General features: G+C 41.2%; 1 pseudogene; it reads right to left on the bottom strand.

Annotated features, from left to right (window-relative positions):
- Positions 1-2,481: 2,481 nt before the first annotated feature.
- LOC120365399 (barrier-to-autointegration factor pseudogene) lies at positions 2,482-2,749 on the bottom strand (annotated as a pseudogene).
- Between the last annotated feature and the right edge of the window lie 2,862 nt (positions 2,750-5,611).

Raw genomic sequence — 5,611 nt, 5'->3', positions numbered from 1 at the left:
AAGGGAAGAAGGGAAGGAAGGGAAGAAAAGAAAGGAAGACTAGTGATCAGGGATGTCCAACAACATTAAGGATTATCCAAATAGAGTTAGGCTCATCATCAAAATGACACTTTCCTCAATTTCAATTTCATGAAGGGGTTAGTTAGATGAAGAATTCGGACTAATAGTAACAGGACAACACTCTAGTTGGACAACCGCTCACACTCATGATTTGGGCAATTTTGCTGATCAGTTTTTCTCGTGCCTTAACTAAAGAAGAGAAAAAGAAGCCAAACAAAAGAATAAGGCTAATAAGATCATGAATTTGTAACTAAAACAACTATCTACCCAGTCTGGACCTCTAAAACATACCTCAGAAACCTCAGAAGGAATTTAACCTTCTTCTTTGTCATTAATGCAAAAACACCCTCGTCACTTTAAGAGAGATTGCTGAAAACAACAGGCAAAGGAAGAAAAGAAACAGTGGAGGTGCTCCAAGGAACTTAAAGAGATCTTGCCTTTCCTCCTTATTCATGTTCTGGGATAAATGGAAAGTATCTCAAATGGAGAGCAAACATAAGCTCTTATATGACACTGACTTACATTATCTGAAGTAAATCTCACTTATTACAAGGTCCCATTCCTTAAAATCAACAGTTTAAATGGTGGGTGACACTAATACTTCTGCATTGGCACATAAATCTTAGCCTATGGCTTTTCCAGTAGGTCCTTTACAATAGACTCTTGTTTTCTCTTTATTCTCTCAGCCCCTATCCATTTGATAGGAAGAGACTTCTTAGAAATATATAGTACTTGTATTTCTTTTTCCCAAAAGGGCTAAATGTTTTTAGAATTAGAAGACAAAGTCGAATTCCTAGACACCACGGATTTTTCAGAATCGGATTCTTTTAAATTCACAAACTACAATTTATATTGCCGTATAGGACACCAAATTATTGATTGATAAACAATAACAAAATTGTTAAAGGCAATACCAGATCAGTTGTGAGCAAAGAAGTTCATTGATTCGGGAAAAATTAAGTTGACTTCCCCAATCAAAATTTAAGTAAACCCATCAACACCTCTTTTGAACTTTAAACAGTAGACTTCAAAGCCAAAGGCTTTAGAAGAAATACGACCTATATCTCCAGACTAAATAAAAAGAGGTCTGATTATTTCCTGTAGAAGCCGATGTAACACTCCAACCCTTTCTGTAGGAAAATGACAGAGGATGGAGGCTCCTACAGGATCTGAGAGCAATCAACCACATAGTCATTCCTTGCCGTCTGCTAGTGCCAGACCAACTTAAGCTGTTGACTACTATCCCTGCTGAAGGTGAGTTTTTTACTGCAATAGATTTTTTTTTTTTTTTTTTTTTTTTTTTTTTTTTGAGACGGAGTCTCGCTCTTGTTACCCAGGCTGGAGTGCAATGGCGCGATCTCGGCTCACCGCAACCTCCGCCTCCTGGGTTCAGGCAATTCTCCTGCCTCAGCCTCCTGAGGAGCTGGGATTACAGGCACGTGCCACCACGCCCAGCTAAGTTTTTGCACCTTTAGTAGAGACGGGGTTTCCCCATGTTGACCAGGATGGTCTCGATCTCTTGACCTCGTGATCCACCCGCCTCAGCCTCCCAAAGTGCTGGGATTACAGGCTTGAGCCACCGCGCCCGGCCTTGCAATAGATCTATGTAGTGCATGTTTTAGTATTCCTGTGGCTAAAGACAGTCAATTTCTCTTTGCCTTCACTTGGGAGAACAGATAGTTCAATGGAGAGTCATGCATTAGGGATACACTGAGAGCTCAATTTACTTTTCACATGTATTTTTGATATCTAAGATCTCAGTTTCCCAGATGTTGACTTCCTTAAGAATTCCAATCCTGCCTTAGTATGGGACATAACATTCTAGGAATTAGCCCTCCTAGTTGATGGGAGACTAAACTCCTGAACATCAAAGGAATAAAAACTATTAAGATCATCTACAGTGCTTTCTTCTAAAGATCTTGATGAAAAGGGGGAAATGCAAAGACAAATACATGTTAAAACATTGTGGAAAGTCCATGAAACACTTTCAGCTTTCATTGGAATGTGACTGTGGTCTGAGTCATGAAGCTTGCAGTTGTAACTTCTGATTTTTATTTTTTATAGCCACTGACTTTATTGATCTAAAAATCTTCACAAGGACAATGACTGTTCTGCGAAAAAAAGGAACCAAATGGCATGAAACACTAGAAGTGAAGGTGGGGGTGAGGGATGGGCCCAGGAATCCACCAGGAATGTTGGTAACTGTCACCAGGAAACTGGCAGAGGAAAAGGACAGGAGATGCACACAAGAGTTAGAATTGCAAAAAAGTTGAAATGGTTGGGGGAGAAAACTCCCCAAACATGTATGCACAACCACAGCAATCATTTCCTTTGTAGAGGACAGAGGAGGAGTCCCCTACGCAGCCGCAAGCTCTGGAGACGCAATGCTGGCACTGGGCATTGAGGGGTCCCCAGAGAGCATCACAAGAAGGCGTTACACCACTTTTGCAGGTGTCCAAAGCAGTCCTGGGGCTGCTTGGCTTTGGTGCTACATGTGCCCTTCAGCTATACCTGGGCAAGGTCTTCCTCTTTCTTTAGCACCAGAAACTGGCCAAGGACAACACAGGCCTTGTCAAAGCCCCTTTCCTCCAACTTCTTGCCCAGCACTTCGCGAATACCGGCCAGGCTTCCCACTGGTTTCCCCCATGGGATCTCCTGTGAAGCATCAGTGCTTTCGGGAGGTTGTCATGTTAATCAGGCTTAATCAGCAGCTCTTGTTCCCATCACAGTACCTTCTATAGCAGGCCTCTCCTATTGATCTCCTTTTTAGACTATGGATGAACTTTCTTCCTCATTGTGCTTGTTCTGTAAATGACTAGGAGAGACCAGAGACCAGACCCTCTGTCCTTCCAATCACTAATCTTTGTTATAGATTACCTGCCTCTTTTATTGTCCATACCTAATTCAGGCCGATGGTACAAAAGACCCTGTGACTGTTACTTCTTCAGTGTAAAATGTAAAATTACCTTTCCTGAAAAGAAAGAGTGCCTTAACTAATAAGGTTACCGTAACTATACATAAAGCCTTATGTAGAAAGGGTTGAAATTCTGTCAAGCTCCCCAAGGTTGTCTATGTAAATGAGCCTAAACTTCTACACTTTTGAACACTGACTTTCATTTTTTGGAATCTGCTTCCCAAGCGGCCATCCTCAACTTTGTGATTGAATAAACTCTCTTTGGCTGGGTGTGGTGGCTCACTCCTATAATCCCAGCACTTTGAGAGGCTGAGGTGGGCAGATCACCTGAGGTTAGGAATTTGAGACCCGCGTGGCCAATGTCGTGAAACTCCATCTCTGTTAAAAATATAAAAATTGCCGTTATTTCTCTACAAGAAATAACAAAAATTAGCAAGGTAGGCCGGGCAAGGTGGCTCAAGCCTGTAATCCCAGCACTTTGGGAGGCCGAGGCGGGTGGATCACGAGGTCAAGAGATCGAGACCATGCTGGTCAACATGGTGAAACCCCGTCTCTACTAAAAATACAAAAAACTAGCTGGGCGTGGTGGCGCGTGCCTGTAATCCCACCTACTTAGGAGGCTGAGGCAGAAGAATTGCCTGAGCCCAGGAGGCGGAGGTTGTGGTGAGCCGAGATCGCGCCATTGCACTCCAGCCTGGGTAACTAGAGCGATACTCTGTCTCAAAAATAAAAATTAAAATCAAAATTAAAATAAATAAAAATTTAAAAAAATTAAAATTAGGCTGAGTGCAGTGGCTCACGCCTGTAATCCCAGCACTTTGGGTGAATCAGGTAGGTCAGGAGTTCGAGACCAGCCTGGCCAGCATGGTAAAACCTCCCTCTCTATTAAAGATACAAAAAATTAGCCAGATATGGTGGCAGACGCCTGTAGTCCCAGCTACTTGGAAGGCTGAGGCAGGAGAATTGCTTGAACCTGGGAGGCAGAGGTTGCAATGAGCCGAGATCATGCCATTGCACTCCAGTCTGGGTGACAGGGCAAGACTCCGTCTCAAAAAAAAAAAAAATTTAAAAAATTAAAAATATATATATATATATATGTATATTTATAAATTAGCCAGGCAGGGTGGTGTGCACATGTAATCCCAGCTACTGTGGAGACTGAGACAGGAATCACTTGAACCGGGAGGTGGAGGCTACAGTGAGCCAAGATCAGGCCACTGCACTCCATCCTGGGCAACAGAGCAAGACTCTTGTCTCTAAACAAATAAATAATTAAAATAAACTCTTTTAAAACTAGATTCTAACCCTTTTGATTATTTGAGGCTGACAAGAGACTGAGAATGCTTTCTAAATTCCTTAGGGAGTGGTTAAACTGGGAATCAATCTCCAGCCCATATTCTGAATCAGTTATCTATATCGCCTCCCACTGGATGGCAATGAGCACTATGAAGGAGACCACAAAATGAAGGGTAAAAGGGAAAGGATTTAACTTTAGTGAGCACGTTACTATGGCCCGGAAAGTTCTATCATTGAATTTTATTATTATGACAATGTAATGAATGACTATTATCTCTGAATACTTGTAAGAAAGGTTAGAAAACTTACCCAAGGTCACAGATAAGCATTAGCCCTCAAGAAACTTATTTCTGCTGGGAATTTACATAAATTCAGAAGGAACTGGCAAAGCTACAAGATAATGTCAAATCTGTAGTAGAAATAAAAATATAGTAAAATCTCTGAAGAAAGAGTGTTCAGTCCAAGGGAGACAGTGGCGAGACTTCCTGGAGAAAAACGAGGTAGTGATCTAAGGCTTGATGAATGGATCTGGATAAACAGAGAGGAGGAAAAAACAGGACTGTTGCTGATTTTTGTTCTTTTCTACAACTGTATTTTTCTTTTTGTAAACATTTTATTGTTTTACAAGATACAGGCTTTAGGGTTGACCAAAGGTCATTTCCAGATTTATATTATTTTATAGGAACTTCTCAGCAGGGACAGATGCCTAAACGTAGAAAACCTTAAGATGCATAAGGGAGATATATATATGGGAAGATATATAAGGGAAAGACCAAATTAGGGCAAGTCAAGAGGAGGGAGGTTGTTCTCTCAAAGTTAGAATAAGGGGGCAAGAAGTAGATATTGGAAAAAGAAGAAATGATAAGAAAGAAAAGTTTAGAAAAGAAAAGTGAAATGTAAGGAAGAAAAGTGAAACTCCTGTAAGGAAGTCTATTTTGAAACATGGCTTAGGTTCAAAACTTTCATGGCCTGGGCCACTGACCTGTGTGATCTTAGGGAACCTTTCATAATTAAGATGCACTCTGTGTGTGTGCGTGCGTGCACGCGCGTCTGTGCACGCGTATTTTTAAAGAATTTTAGAGATATAGAAGAGAAGAAAGGTTTTCTCAGCCAAGGCTTTTGCCAGCCTTCTCAGATCAGTAACACGTTGTCTCAATCCGGGGAAGTATTGCTACTGCTTAGCATTTGGGATGAAGCCAACTGCGATGTTCAGCAAATATGAGCTTCATCTTCTTGAAAATAATTGCTTCTACATCTTGTGACATCTTTCATGGACTCTGCAATGAAAATAAATTATAATTTCTTTGGGTGGGAGAAACTAAATTAGAAAGAAAAATGATT

Source organism: Saimiri boliviensis, chromosome 10 (genome assembly GCF_048565385.1).
Source record: "Saimiri boliviensis isolate mSaiBol1 chromosome 10, mSaiBol1.pri, whole genome shotgun sequence".
NCBI lineage: Eukaryota > Metazoa > Chordata > Mammalia > Primates > Cebidae > Saimiri > Saimiri boliviensis.
Note: the sequence above shows the minus strand (reverse complement) of the source record. Positions and strands in the feature narration are given on the sequence as shown.